This window comes from Microcebus murinus, chromosome 12 (genome assembly GCF_040939455.1).
Source record: "Microcebus murinus isolate Inina chromosome 12, M.murinus_Inina_mat1.0, whole genome shotgun sequence".
Taxonomy (NCBI): Eukaryota; Metazoa; Chordata; class Mammalia; order Primates; family Cheirogaleidae; genus Microcebus; species Microcebus murinus.
Genome location: NC_134115.1, coordinates 24894203 through 24911178, shown reverse-complemented (window position 1 = coordinate 24911178; position 16976 = coordinate 24894203).

The window sequence follows — 16976 nt, the reverse complement described above, 5'->3', positions numbered from 1 at the left end:
AAAGGTTGCATGTAGAATTTCTTTTTGAGGCATTGTGTCAGAATTTGGCTTTCAATTTTCTATGCTCCAGGCCAGTATGCTTCAATGTACACATCTGGGAAACTTCTGTCTTTGATTAAAATCTCCCAAGAAATTAAAAGAAAAAAGTTATTACTCATTCCTTAATTCTTCTACTCACCCTTTCAGGTTTTTTTGTAAATTTTGTAATCAACATTTTTTTTAAAAGATGCTTCAATTTCTCCACTAAATGCCACAGAGTTAATGAATACCTAATCCTCTAGCAGAGATTACCTTTGCCAGAGTATTACTTCTGATATCAGTTTTATCTTAAAGTACTTGTTCTTTTTTTTTTTAAGAAAAAAACTATATATTGTTTTATAGAGGTTAGAACAAAATACAAATATCATATTTTCTTAAAAACAAAACTAAAATATTTTTGGATAACAAAAGTATATGTCCACTTTTCCTCACATAAAATAAAAATGATTCTCCTAACTTGTAATCAGAACATCCTACATTGTCAGATTAGAGGTCATTTATTAATGCAAGTGCATTTCTTGATTTTTTTTAAAAAATTAAGATGTTGAATAATATCTCACTTTCATAGAATAAAAGCATGTGCTCCAAATGTTTTGTTTTGTTTTTGATAATCAATAATAAAGCACTGAGTAATCCATCAGGAAAATGGAAGAAAGGAAAAAGAAGGGAAAAAGAGAAAATCAAAACAGAAACTCAAATTTTTTTCTTTTTTTTTTTGTTATCAATATAAATTTTGCTGTAACTACTACTGAGAAAATGTATAATCACTTTATAGGTATGTGTGTTGGCAGCACCCACCATACAGTTACTAGTGATAAGGTAACCATAGATGAAAACATCTGATATTTTGTAACTATTGAGATCAAGATGGTTCATTAAAAAAAGAAAGAGTAAAAGTTGCTAAATGGAATGATAGGCAATATAGTAGCCAATATGTATATTTGATTATGTTAATGTTTTATGTTATAAATCAAAAAGGAAAAGTTAGACTCAGATATTCAAAGATGATTTGGAAATATACAAACGAGGAAAATGAGGTCTTTAGAGGAAAAATACATTGCAGAATATTCTTGTTCAGCATTCTTATTTATGTATACAAACATATTGAATGTTGATAATAGACATGTTAGGTTAAGCTAGGAGAAAAATATAGGTTATTTACTACTACTCTGTGAGATTATTAACAGGGGGAGAGATTTCCTAATATTGTGTGGAGGAACATAAAATATAAGGAAACCAGAATTTTTACAATAGGGGAAATATTGTTGTTAATTTTTGTAAGGTCAGATACTTCTTGGAGAAGCCAAATAATTTACATACTGATAGACACAATTTAGCATATAATTTTAGAGGGTTCATAGATTCTTTAGGGCTCCTTCAGAGATCACAAGTCAAAAACCTCAACTACACAGAGAAATCATAGTAGGCAATTATTATAGTTGGCTAATGTAGGCAAAATGCCTCCCAATCCAAAAAGTGATTCAGGGAGATAATAATTATTTGAATTTTGGCAAATCTATACAGCTATATAGTTGCCACCACAAACATGATATTGAACAACTTCATCACTCGAAAAAGTTTCTTCATTCCCCTTTGCAGGCAATCCACACCTCACCACCAACCTTAGATAACCCAAGATCTACTTCCTGTCATTGTGAATTAGATTTTGCTTTTCCTAGAGTTTCACATAAATGAATTCATACAGTTTGTACTCCATCAGTTTCTTTTGCTCAACAGAATGTTTTTGAGATTCAGCCATGTTGTTGTATATAACAGTAGTTTGCTCTTTTTGTTGACAGTAGCCCAGTGTATGGATGTACTATTGATGGATAATTGTGTTACTTTCAATTTGGGGCTATAACGAACAAGCTGCTATGAACATTTGTGTGTAATTCTTTGTGTAAACAGATGTCTTCATTTTCTTGGGTAAAGATCCAGGATTACAATTGTTGGGTCATGTGATAAACGTAGATTTAACTATAGGAGAAACTGCCAAAATTGCTCTGCGATTTTACATTCCCACCAGCAATGTATGATAATTCCAGTTACTTCACATCCACGCCAATACTTGTTATCTTTAGTCTGTAAAATTTTAATGGCCAAAATTAAAAGGTGAAGGGGATGTATATTGTACTTTATTATGGTTTAACTTTGTATATCCTTGATGGCAAATGATATTGAATATCTTTTCATGTGCTTATTGGCTTTTTGTATGTTTATTTTTCATGAAGTGTCTCTTCAAATATTTTACCCATTTTAAAATTGGATTGTATGTTTTATTTTTGAGATTTTAGAGTTCTTTATTCTGGGAAAAGATCCTTGGGCGATATCTATATCTATATCTGTATCTATATCTGTATCTATCTGTATCTATATAAAATTTCTTCCAATTTGAGATTTGCCTTTTCATATTGCCAATGGTATATTTTGAAGAGCAGTTTTGCATTTTATTTTATCAATTGATAAAATCTATTAAATATTATCATTTTTTTCTTTATTTTATATGCTTTTTGTGTCCTTTCAAAAAATTTAGCCTAATTCAAGATAAGATTCCCCCTTTTGTTGGAGAAAGAGAGAGAGAGAGAGAGAGAGAGAGAGAGAGAGAGAGAGAGAGAGAGAGAGAAAGAGAGAGAGAGAGAGGAGAAAGTTAAGGGTTGGGGTTCATTTTCCTCTTTATAGATATCCAAATGTTCTAGTTCAATTTGTTGAAAAGATAATTCTTTCTCCCTTGAGTTGCCTTTACCCCTCTGGCAGAAGTCAATTGTCAAAATATTCATGGACCTGTATCTGAACTCTCTATTGTCTGCCATGGATCTATATGTCTGACCTTACACAAATCTTATACTTTTTTAGTATAGTAGATCTTGATAGTAAATCTTAAAGTCAGGTAGTTTGACTTTAAATATTTTTGAACTATATTCTTTCTCAAAATTATTTGAATTTTCTTATGAACTTTAGAATCAGCTCATGGCTTCTTTAAAAAAATGCTTTTCAGAATTTTTATTGGAATTTTACAGAATCTATAGATACATGTGACTAGAATTGATACCTGAATAACATTGAGTCTTCCAATTGATGAAGATCATAAATTTCCCCACTTACTTAGGTCTTTAGATTTCTCCCAGGATTGTTTTATAGCTTGCAATGTACAGGTCTTCCAAATATTTTATTAAATGCATCCCTAAGTATAGCTTGTTTTTAAAATGCTATTGTAAATAGTATTAATTTTCCATTTTAATTTTCAATTGTTTGATACTAGTGTATAAAATTACATTTGATTTTTGTATTGATTTATTGTCCTGTGACTCTGCTAAACTCAGTCATGAATTCTAGCAACTTTCTGGGAATATTATTTGGTATCTTTTATGTATAGGATCAAGCTGTCTGTGAATAAATACAGATGTATTTTTCTCCCTTTTTTCTATCTTTATGCTTTTAAAATTTTTTCTTGCTTTAGTATTTATTCATACTAGCAATTTGTGTGTGTATGTATTCTTTGAGATTTTATATAGAATCATGTTTGTAAATTGACATAGTTTTACTTCTTCCTTTCCAGTTGAATGCTCTTACTTATTTGCCTAATTGCTCTGGCTAGAACTTCTAATATAAGGTTGAATAGAAGTGATAAAAACAGGTATCCTTGACTTGTTTCTGGTCTTAGGTGGAAGGCTTTTAGTCTTTCACCATGCGATACAATGTTACTGTGGGTTTTTCATAAATACATGTTATCATGTTGAAGAAGTTCCCTTCTACTTTTTATTTTCTGAGTGTTTTTTTTTTTTTTATCTTGGAAGGATGTTGGATTTGATACAATTTTATTGTCTGTGTCAATTGAGATAATCATGCTTTTTTATATCATCATTCTGTTGATGTGGTATTTCACATTAATTGCTTTTGTTATCACTTGATCATGGTGTATCATGAGACATGGTATGTTGTGTTTTTTAGTTATCTCAAAGAATTTTATAATTCTATGCAATTTTTTTCTTCCACAGATTTTTTAAGAGTGTGTTGTTCAATTTCCACATATTTGTGAACTTTCCACTTTTTCTTCTATCATTTATTCCTAGTTTCATTGTATTGTGGTTGGACATATCGGAGAAAATTATTTTATGAATTCAATGTTTTAAAATTTATTGAGACTTGTAGTGTAGCCTGACATATGGTCTATCCTGGAGAATGTTCCATTTGCTTTTGAGAAAAATGTGTATTGTTATACCACTGGGTGGAATTATAGATCTGTTGAGTTTAGATGTTTTATAGTGTTTTTTAAGTTCTCTTCTTCAACTGGTATTGAAGAATTGTCTATTTCTCCCTTATTCCTGTCCAAGTGTTTGCTTTACATTTTGGGCTCTGTTGTCTGTGTGTATGTGCTTATAATTGTTATACCTTGATGAATCCACACTTTTATCAATGTATAATGACTTTTCTTATTTCTTATAACAGTTTTGATCTGAATTCAACTTTTTATGATATTAATATAGTCACCATAGCTCTCTTTTGGTTACTATTTGCATAAAATATGTTACATTTCTTTTCACTTCTAAACTATTTGTGTGTTTTGTTTTTGCTTTGTGACTTTTTTTTTTTTAAACAGAGTCCTGCTGCTCTGTTGCCTGAGCTAGAGTGCCATGGCATCAGTCTAGCTCATAGCAACCTGCCTCAGCCTCCTGAGTAGCTGGGACTACAGGCACACACCTGGCTAATTTTTTCTATTTTTAATAGCTACAGGGATCTCACTTGCTCAGGCTGGTCTTGAACTCCTGACCTCAAGCAAGCCTCCTGCCTTGGCCTCCCAGAGTGCTAGGATTACAGGCATGAGCCACTGCACCTGGCCCCTATTTGGGTCTTTAGAACAACATTGAACCTCCTGTTCACAATATATAGTCAAATCATATTCATTTTTGTTTTCAATCCAGTCTTTCAGTTCTGTCTTTAATGTTAAGCTTAATCCATTCTTCTACCTTGTACTTAATTGGTAAATTTATTCCATCCATATTTATGATTATTACTGATAAGGAAGGGCTTGCTGCTGCCACTGTGCTATTTGTTTTCTGTATGTATTGTATCTTTTTTGTTCTTCAGTTTATCCAACACTGCCTTTTTTGTTTTTGAATGATTTTAATAGTGTATTGTTTTGATCCCATTCTCATTTAATTTTTGGAATATTTTTATTTCTTAGTGTTTACCCTGGGTATGATAATTAAATCCTAAATTTACAACAACCTAGTTTGAATTGATACTAACTTATCTTCAATAGCACATAAAAATTCTGTTTCTACACAGCTTCACCTCACCCTTTATTTTCATAAATTGCATGTCTATACATTCTGTGCCTATTAACATTTATTTATAATTGTTTTTATCCATTTATCTTTTCAATCATATAGGGAATACGAAGAGGATATACAACAGAAATACAATATACTCTTCTAATTTACCTATGTAGTTACCTTCACTACATGTTCTTTATTTCTTCATATGGTTCTTGCTACTGTCTAGTGTCCTTTCATTTCAGTTTGAAGGACTCCCTTTAACATTTCTTATTAGACAGGAATAGTAGCAATGAACATCTTCTGCTTCGTTTTTCTTTGAATGGTTTCTTCTTCATTATATTTGCTTGATATAAATTTCTTAGCCGTCTTTTTTTTTTCTTACAGCACTTTGAAACTGACACCCTGTTAAATTCTGGCCTTCATGGTTTCTAATGAGAAATTGACTGCTAATTTTATTGAAAATATTTTGTACATGATGAATTATTGTCTTTAAAGAGTTTGCAGTGTTTTTCAGTGTGGAGCTCTTTGCATTTCTATTATTCAGAGTCAGTAGAATTTGGACATGTAGATTCATGTGTTTTATCAAATTTGGCAATTTTTCAGCCATTATTAGTTCGATTTTTTTTTTCTTTCACATTTTTCTTTCTCTCTTCTCCTTCTAAAATTCCCATACTGTGCAAGTTTGTTCGCTTAATGGCATTGCCCGGGTCCTTTATGCTCTGTTAACATTTCATTATCAGTTTTTCTTTCATTTCTCAGACTGGATAATTTCAATTGTTGTATTTTCAAGTTCCCTGATTCTTTCTTTGTCTGATCAAATCTACTGTTGAACCTCACCAGTGAATTTTTTATTTCAGTTATCATGCTTTTCACCCCCTGAATTTCTCTTTGCTTCATTTTAATAATTTCTATGTATTTATTGATATTCTCTATTACTTCATACACCATTCACCTGGTTTCCTTTCACTCTTTAAGCATATTTAAGATAGTTGATTTAAATTATTTGGTCAGTAGGTCCACTGTCTGGGCTTCTGCAGGGATGGTTCTTATCAATGTCTTTTTTTCTGGGGAATATGTCATATTTTTCTGTTTTTTGTATGCTTAACTTTGTTGTTGTTAAAAACTGGACATTCAGGGAAAGTACAGTGGCTCACGCTGTAATCATAGCACTTTGGGAGACTATAATCATAGCACTTTGAAGAGGATTACTTCAAGCCAGGATTTTGGGGCTAGTCTGGACAACATAGCAAGACCCCATTTCTAAAAAAAAAATACAAAACAGGCCAGGCGGAGTGGCCGATGCCTGTAATCCTAGCACTCTGGGAGACTGAGGCGGGATGATTGCTCAAGGTCAGGAGTTCAAGACCAGCCTGAGCAAGAGTGAGACCTCGGGTCTACTAAAAATACAAATAAATTAGCTGGACAACTAAAAATATATAGAAAAATTAGCCAGGCATGGTGGCACATGCCTATAGTCCCAGCTACTCATGAAGCTGAGGCAGAAGGATTGTTTGAGCCCAGGAATTTGAGGTTGCTGTGAGCTGGGCTGACACCACAACAATCTAGCCTAGGCAACAGAACAAGAGTCTGTCTCTAAAAAACAACAACAACAACAAAAATACAAAACAGATAGGTGTGGTAGTGCATACTTGTAGTCTCAACTCCTTGGGAGGCTGAGGCAGGCAGATCACTTCAGTCCAGGAGTTTGAGGCTGCAGTGAGCTATGAGGATGACACTATACTCCAGCCCAGATTAATAGAGTGAGACCTTATATCAGAATCAAAAAGCAAAAAAGAAAACCAAGCAAACAAAAACTGGACATTTGGACACTGTAATGTGGTAACTGGAAATTAGATTATCCTCAGTCTCCAGGATTTGCTGTTCTTTTTTTTGTTTGTTTGTTTGTTTTTCTTGACAGGGTCTTGCTCTGTCACCCTGGGTAGAGATCAGTGACTCATCATATCTCACTGCAACACTGCAACCTCAAACTCCTGGGCTCAAGCAATCCTCCTGTCTCAGCCTCCCAAGTAGCTGCAACTACCGGTCTGCCATGACACCCTCCCAATTTTGCTATTTTTAGTAGAAATGGGGTCTCACTCTTGCTCAGGGTGGTCTCCAATTCCTGAGCTCAAGCAATCCTCCCTTCCTGCATGAGCCATAGCACCCGGTCTCTTCTTGATGGTTGAGGGCTGCAGTCTTCCATTTGTTTATTGACTTTTCCAAACTACTTGTACAAGACTATTTCTTGTCAGATTACTGAAGTCTTCATTCAGTTAGCTCAGCATTCACCCTGTGACCTGCCAGGCTAAAATGATAATACTAAATAATCATAATAATACTCTCTTGGTCCTTGAAGATTGGCTTTGAGCTGGAGGACTCCTTCAATATTAAGCCAGGCTGTCTCCAACTCTGCCTTAGCCTTCACATCTTGCTTGTGTGGACTCCAAAGTTAAGTCAAAAGTGCAAACCTAGGGTCCTCTCAGTTCTCTTTTGAGCATGCATCTGGCATACAGCTTGCATTCCAGGCTCACCAGTATGTGTGGTCACTCTTCCAAGCTCTTATTGCCCCTAGAATCTCCCTCTTCACTCTTTTTCTTTCTAGGCTTTGGATCTGTCTGTTGTTTGTCTTGCTCACCATTCATTTTCCTGGACAACTATTGGTAGTGTATTTCTTTAAATACTTTTAACAGATGTCACCCAGGAAGTAGCTTATGACAGGAGTGAAAGAACGGTCAATATTCACTTATGTCCCTTAGGAAACAACCACACATGTCAAAACACGTGTTCTTCTTTTTCTTTTTTTTTTTTTTTTTTTTTTTTTTTTTGAGACAGAGTCTCGCTTTGCTGTCCAGGCTAGAGTGAGTGCCGTGGCGTCAGCCTAGCTCACAGCAACCTCAAACTCCTGGGCTCAAGCGATCCTTCTGTCTCAGCCTCCCAAGTAGCTGGGACTACAGGCATGCGCCACTATGTCCGGCTGAGTTTTTCTATACATATTAGTTGGGCAATTAATTTCTGTCTATTTATAGTAGAGACGGAGTCTCACTCTTGCTCAGGCTGGTTTCGAACTCCTGACCTGGAGCAATCCGCCCGCCTTGGCCTCCCAGAGAGCTAGGATTACAGGGGTGAGCCACCGCGCCCGGCCTGTTCTTCTTTTTCAAGAACAAGGTTCATATTGCCCACCTGAGGCATTAGTAAGTCACACCATGAATGATGGTCATCTTCCCCAACGCCACTGAAGCAATGGGGAATGGGGAATGGTAAGTAGCTAAGCAAAAATGCCACAATGTTTGCTGATCAAAAATTAGCAGCCCCTTTCTTCATTAAGTACTCCTCTGGTTGATGTCTTTGATTAGATTTCAAAAAAGTTGATTTTTCCAGTTTAATGATTCTGTCAGGGGAGGAAATGATTCTTGGAGCACCCTGCTTCACTATTTTTATATCATCCTACCCAAACTACAAATTTTGGTGTTATATATAATTTTTATCCAGTTCAAAATATTATCTAATTTTCCTTATAATTGCCTTTTTGATTTGTGGATTATTTAGAATTGTACTGTTTACATTTCAAATACTTTACCTAGATATTTTTATATTACTAGCTCCTAGTTTAATTGTGTTTTGGTTAAAGATAATAGTCTACATGAGCCATAATTTTAAATTTATTGAGACTTATTTTATGGCCCAGATATGGTTATCTCCATGAATATTTTCTGTGCATTTAAAAAGAATCTGTATTCGTCTGTTTTGAGACATTGTGTACAATGATGCTAATTAGGTTACTTAGGTTGAATGGGTTTTTAGGTTTATTTACTTCTAGTTTTTCTATCTATTTGTTGTATCACTAACTGAGAGAAGAGTGTTGAATTTTCCAAGTATAATTGTGAATTTATCTATCTTTTTGTATATTTTTGCTTCATGCATTCTGAAGTACTCTAATCAGATGCAGACACCTTTAAGATTGTCATGTCTTTTTTATAAGTTGATCCTTTTATCATTATGAATTGTCCTTTCTTCACTCTGGTAATGATCCTTGTTCTGATGTTTACACTGTCTATTATTAATATAAATTAAATTCAGCTCCTTTACGATTAGTGTAAGCATGGTCTGGTCATTTTCATGCCTTTACTATTAATGTAACTGCGTCTTCTTCTGTGTCTTTATATTTAAAGATTGCTTTCATAAACAATATATTTGGATCTTTTAAATAGGGTGTTATACAGTTTCATTTAATGTACTTATTGAAATGCTTGAGTTTAAGTCTACTGTCTTGCTAGTTAGTCTCCATTTGGCCCATCTGTTCCTTCTTTCCTTTTAAACTTTCTTCCTTTGGATTAATTGAGTAATTTATAGGGTGCCATTTCATTTCTATTATTGACTATGACATAGACAGCAAGATATTCATAGATAATTTTGATTCTTTCTGTATTACTTTTAAGCTTATTTACGGCAATTGTAATCTTTATTCCAGTGATAGTTTAGTCTCATTGCTAATTCATGACATTTCTTGAGTCTCTATCGAATACTCTGTCTCATCAAAGAAAATTCTTCATTCTGGCTGGTTGGAACTCAGATGCCTCCTAGCCCTGTGTGACTTTTTGGAACCATTTAGCTCATGGTTTTAGTAACTTTTTGTTAGGCCCTATGGAATAGTTACCTGCACACTGCATAATATTCAGTGAGGGGTCATAGTACACAGTGCATATTTCTGGGGCTTATTTTCTCCATGCCTTCCTTCTTTCTAGAACTCATAACCTGCATTCACCTCAGCCTCTCTGAGCTCTTATCTGTAGTTTTCCAAATCAGTGAGACTCTCAGCCTCTCTTTGGGGTTTTCCCTTGTGATCCCATTGTCCAGGGTCTTCATCCAGGTGAAAAGTCAAATGAACCACAGGGCTCATCTTTTTTGTTTCCTTATTTCCCTTATCCCAGAGTTCACAAGCCTGTGCTATCTCAAGTATAAAAGCCCTTAACACTATATAAGAAAAAATATTTAGCTAATATCTGCTTTATTTTTAAGGAAAAATAAACTTCTCATAGATTGAGAAATAGTTTAATTCAACCTTTTTTTATATGCATACATATGTGTGTGTGTATATATAATATATGTATATAAAATATGTTAGTTTTGGGGTATGCCAACATCTATTCCTTTAATCTTATATATCCTTCCTCTTTAGTTATGATTGATTCCTCATTTAAATAATAGAATTTTGGTCTTCTCCAGACATTTTTGTGTTCCTTTAAAATAATGAGATCACAGCTGAAAATAAAGTACCATCATATGCATTGATCATTCATAAGTTCAGAGAACACTTACATAATATATAAAATATAATATATAATATAATATATTAAAAAGGGGGACTAAAATATTTGGGGATTAGGTAACAGGGATTTTAAATAGAATTGATGTTTGTTGAGTGCCTGGTATTAATGCTAACAACTTTCAACCTTTTTTTGAGAAATTACTATGTGTTAGATACTGTGCTAATAAACATGTTACACTTATTAGCTCATTTACTTTTTACAGTAATCCTAAAATGAATTTCCTCGTTTTAGAGTGATAAGACTAAGGCTTATAAAATGAGGAACTGAAGGGCTCAAAAAAGATTATCTAATCATTGAACTGAGAGATAGTAATTTATTCACACACCTAGAAATGGCAAAATCAGGAAAAATATCATGTCTCTCAATCTATTGGTTTTTCTCCACAACTTATTTTTCTTACAATACCGATGTCAGAATATCAATTATGTAAATTTATTTCCCCTAGTCTTATAATTTTGATAATTTTTCTGGAAAAAAGCAAACTGCAAATAGAATTTGTAACTTTGCTAAGACACTAGCTAAAGTAGAATTAGAATGCACTCTTCCTGATTCTCATGAGAATTTCTCATCACTTGACCACATATGTTCATGTTCCAATTGTAGAAACTCAGCCAATTCAAAATGCAGTATTCCAATTTGCTAATCACCCTCCAAATTACTGTCCAAGAGATGCAAGAGCATACGTTGGTAACCAATTTAGCCTTATCTTGCTTCAACTGCATTTTATTATAAACAAAATAATTTATGTGTGACAATTACAATGATTCTACCCAATATTTTCAGAGCTCATTTACTAAGCACATGAAATTTAATCATTTACTTTATCAGAATTGCATGTCACCAGTACAGAGCTAACCTTGCTTTATAAACTCACTTGTCAGATACTTTGTAGGTTTAATGTGTGCTGAGTGTAGATTATGCACTCAAATAAACTAATTTGCATTTAAAAATGCACTTTTTGCTATTTTAATTTTCTTGATCTTTCCTATGGCTGATGTACCAATATAGCAATATAGAAATTACTGTGTTTTGTGAATATTTAACAGAATATCTCTTTTTGGGTAATGTAGCCTCTTTATAATACAGTAAGTAAGAAATTAAATTTGTAGAAAGCTTTCTTTCAACATGTAAAGTTTTAGATAGATGTTTTAGACCAATTTTAAACATCTCAATTCTTGAAGGAATCTTAAGAGAACACAGGGCCCTTTGGAATATAAATCGTGATGTTCCCCCTCATTTTTGAATGGAATAGTCAAGAATAATAAAAATCAGATGACTAGCCCTAAGATATCCAAGAAGTAGAAGTCACTGCTGGTAGATAAGAATACAGGATTTCTGCTTTCTGGTATATTAATTTATTATTAGTAAAAAGTCTAATAAACCTTAGTCCCAGTTATCTGACTCTAGTATATTTATTTAAGATTAAATTGAAGGGGAGGATTAATTCTGGCTATTTCCATATTATTTTTACCTATCAGCAGATACTGCATACTACATATTTAATTTTGATGATGAATTGATGAATACTAGATGGTTAAAATGTTGTTATAATGTTTATCTAAATAACATTTTAAAATACTGAACATTTGGCAAAACAAAAAAAGATATCATTTCTGTATGCCAGATGAAACTACTAGATTGCTATGTACATCAAAATATCTTTCTAGGAACAAAAATGGTCTTAACTAAACATTATAATTTTTTCTTTAAAGACAAGACCTCACTCTGTCACCCAAGCTGGAGTGCAATTGCGTAATCATAGCTCACTCTAACCATGAACTTGAACTCCTGGGCTCTAGTTATCCTCTGCCTCAGCCTCCTGCATAGCTAGGACTACAGGTGAGTGCCACCACGCCTGGATTATTTTTCCATTTTTTGGGGAGATAGAATCTTGCTTTGTTGTCCAGGCTGCTCTTGAACTCCTGGACTCAAGCAATCCTCCTGCCTTGGCCTCCCAAATTGATGGAATTACAGTTGTGAGCCAGCGTGCCTGGCCTAAATAGCAAATGTCTCTAAAATACATACAAAGTGTTTAAACAATACTGTTCAAAAAAATTAATTAAAAATTTTCTGTGTCATGAATTTTTATAGCAATTTTGATCTTACAAACATCCCTTTTAGTAAATGGGACAGGTATTACCATCATTTCCATTTGAATGGTGAAAAAGAAAAACTGAGAGCAATTTAGCTCAAATTACTACCAAAGGTTGTGTGTGTTAGAAGTGATAGATTTGGAACTCCATCCGGGTCTTAACTCAGATATTGTAACCAATCCACGATATTCTTAAACTAAGTTGCTTGTTATACTATGGCCTGCTTGTGAGTCAGCTATCCACGATTAAATCACTATCTGTGGGAATAAACTAGAAGGAAATAAACTCGCCCCCAAAAGCAATGATGCTGGAACTTACTAACAATAAGTTTACAAAAATATTGTCACTCTAAATGGTGAGCCACCTGACTTCAAGCACATATAATTTCCAAGTAATTGTCTGGGATCGTTTATATTTAGGCTGCATTAAGTAAAAACAAAACAAAACAAAAGAATATATAAACAAAATAAGTAAAAGGATAAATATGTAAATAGTAATGGAGTAAACTCAGCATGAAGAATTGGTAAATACTATAATGAATTAATATTAGTGAGTAAAATGTGGTTTAAATCTTTGTAGAATTCTGACTGTTCTGATTTATATGATGTTGATTAAAATAGTATAGCTATTTGATGTAATTTTAGAAGACAGTTGTTTTTCTAGGATGTTGTTTTCTCACATTTTATAAGATAAAATTGTCAATTTTGCTTTTAAATAAGAATTTTGAAATTGTATTCATATGTAGTGTCACTCTAAAGTACCAAGGAGCTTTTGTAATTATTTTCAACTTTAGCTTTAGTTTTGGGGATGTTAAGAAATTCTGAGGAGGTTAGAATAATATTCATTTTTTAAAAAATTCATAACTCTGCCTTCCTAGTGATTTATACACTTTCTCACAATTTTTTTTACTGTACTATCAATAAAAATTTAGTGTTTTGTGCTTTCAAGAAGTTTTTAAGATCTTTTATTTTAAATTGAGAGAATGGGAAATTATTACTATAATCTCACTCGGTGCCCTTGAATCCATTCTTCTTCCAAATGTAAACTGAATGTAGGCATATGTATATGTTTGCTTTAGAAAAGTAAAGAACACGTTGCATGTCACTTTGAAAAAACCATTGATTGAGTGAAGCTAGTCTATCCATTCACAAACTTGGATTTTTACAAATTTGAACACTATGAATTCTATTAATTTAATACTAGACTCTGGAAATCCATTATGCACATGGCTTGCTTATTCTGTCTAGAATTACAGAGGTGGTCACTTCTGTGTGAAACTGTGACTTCCCACAGTCACATATCTCTCTTATTCCCTATTTTCCAATCCATATCATTATAGAGTGAAATGTGTCCCCCCCAAATTCTTATGTTGAAGCCCTAAATCCCAATGGGACTGTATTTGGAGATAGAGCCTTTAAAGAGATAATTAATCTTAAATGAGATCATAAGGGAGGGTAGGGCTCTAATTTCATAGGACTATGTTTTCCTAAAATAAAAAGAAAAAATGCCAGAGAACTCTCTGTCCTCAAGCACAGAGGAAAAGACCTTTGAGGACACGGGGAGAATGATGGCCATCTACAAGCCAGGAAGAGAGGTCTCATGAGAAACTAACACTGAAAGCACCTTAATCTCAGATTTCCAGACTCCAGAACTGTGAGAAAATATATTTCTGTTGTTTAAGCCATCCATTCTATCATATCTTGTTATGGCAGTTTGACCAGACTAATATACATCTATCCACTTTTTCATAGGTTTTGTGACTTACAGATATTTATGCTACCCTGCTCAGAAGTGTTATTTCTTGCTGCCTAGCAGTGTCTTCAGCATTTTACTTTTCCACAGAGAGATGAGACGCAAACTAAAATAATTAGAAATGACTCTAAGTTCTAGGAACTTTATTAGAAAATAAAGAATACAATAGCTATTTAACAAGTAATAAATAGATGTATGCGATCTCTATCAAAATCCCACTTTCTTTGCAAAAACAGAAAAATCCATGCTCCAATGTACATGAAATCTCAAGGTGTCCTAAATAGCCAAAACGATCTTGAAAAAGAAGAACAAAGTTGGAGGGCTGCCACTTCCTAATTTCAAAATTTATCATAAAGCTAAAGTAATCAACACAATGTGTTACTGAAATAAAGAGAGACATATCATCAGTGAAATAGAATAGAAAATTCTCAAATAAATCCTCACATATATGATCATATTATTTTTGACAAGGGTGCCAAGATATTTCAATGGAGAAAGGAGAGTTTTTTGGGTTTTTTTAAACAAATGATGTTGGGAAAACTGAATATCTACATGTTTAGACCTTTATCTTACACCACATACAAAAATTAACTTAAAATGAACCAAAGATCTAAACATAGAACTAAAACTTTAAAACTCTTAGAAAACAGGGGAAAAGCTTTATGACATTTTATTTGGCAATGATTTTTTGGGGAATGATACCAAAAACATGTATAATGGAAGATAAAATGGATAAATTGAATATAAAATGTTTTTTAAAATAATTGTACATTAAGGGAAACAATCACTAGAGTGAAAAGGCAAACTATAGATTAGAAAAAAAATTCATAAAATATGTCTAATAAGAGGTTAATATCCAGCATATATAAAGGACTTCTACAACTCAATAACAATTCAATTAAAAAATGGGGAAAAATTGCATAGATATTTCTGCAAAGAAAATATTGATTTGATTGTAATAGTTGATATAAACATTGAAGTTACCAGTAAATTTCAAGACATTCTGTCAAATTTGAATTTGAGATAAACAATGAATAGTTAGTTGCTAGTATAAATGTGTCCCAAATATTTTGTGGTACATAATTATACAAGACATTTGTTGTTTACTGAAATTTACATTTTATTGGGCATCCTGTGTTTTTATTTGCTAAATGTGGCAACTCTAAAAATATATATATATTTTATACTTATATATTTTCATGATATTTTGCTATAGGAGAGTGCATGTTATTCTGTGTAAAATAAATGAGGTATCTTTTATTAGAGTATTTGTAATTATAAAGAGAAGGAATATCTGGGATGTCAAATTTACTAGCACTAGTGACATTTTGAATACCTTAAGTGACCCTAGTAAGGGAGTACCTTCCATAAATAGCTCTTCTAACCTCCAGTTTTTAATCTAGTTTCTTATTCACTCTCCTTGGGCACTTAAAATATTTCTACATTGAAACCTATCTAACCTCTTTTTTAAATATTCCTTTTTGTGGTAGGAATAATATCTTAAAGGTATTTCCTGGAATGTAAAGTAACTGCTTTACACACACACACTCACACACACACACACACACACACATTCACATACACATACACATTTATTTTTATGACCAAATAAATCTATTAAATGTTGCCTCGAGTTTGGGAAATGTCTGCTTTAATTCATTGCTAATCATTGTCACTTTAACTCAGATTATTCAGTCAAACGAAATAGTCATATACCAATAAGGTAACAGTGAAAAGTGGAAAGCACATGTAACTTGTAATCAGAAAATCTGCATTTGAATCTTGGCCTTGCTATTTTATTTGCCTGGTGATCATAGACAAATCATGTAGCCTCTTTAGTAACATTGGCATAATAATAATACCTATTACTCAGGATTATTGTGAAAATCAAAAATGAATGTAAAAATTATGTATCATCCTACCCGATGATACAGAAACATGTGGAAAGCTGTGAGCACTTGAGGAATTGGAGAAATGTCAATGAGAATAGGCTTGATCAGAGTCTGAAGTGCTGCTATTGGGGTTGGGAAGAAGTAGAGTGAGCGTACTCCGGAAATGAAATAGAGAAAGTAGATAAAACTAGAAAAGTATTAAAGTAACAAGACACATCACAAACTTCCTATATATTTCTTGATCTTTCTCATTTTGTCTATGAGAAGTTAACAGAGAAACAGAATAGGCAGTTTAGAGTAGAGGAGTTAAAGAAGAGCAGGTAGGAGTTAGAGCAAAGGAGAGATTTTGGATTTTTTATATCTTCTCATTTTACAGATTAGTATACTGAGTAGACTCTGGAACAGAAAGGAAAAGAAGGAAATACTGTATGTTGAATAACCTACAGGAGTCAGATACTTTATTAAATTTTTCACACTCACTTATTCAATACTTGAAAAAATATGGCTATAGTTATCGCTTTTTTTTACAGATGAGGCAATTCAGGTGTAATGTCGTGAAGGAGGCTAAAATCATACAGTTCATTAAATGACACAACA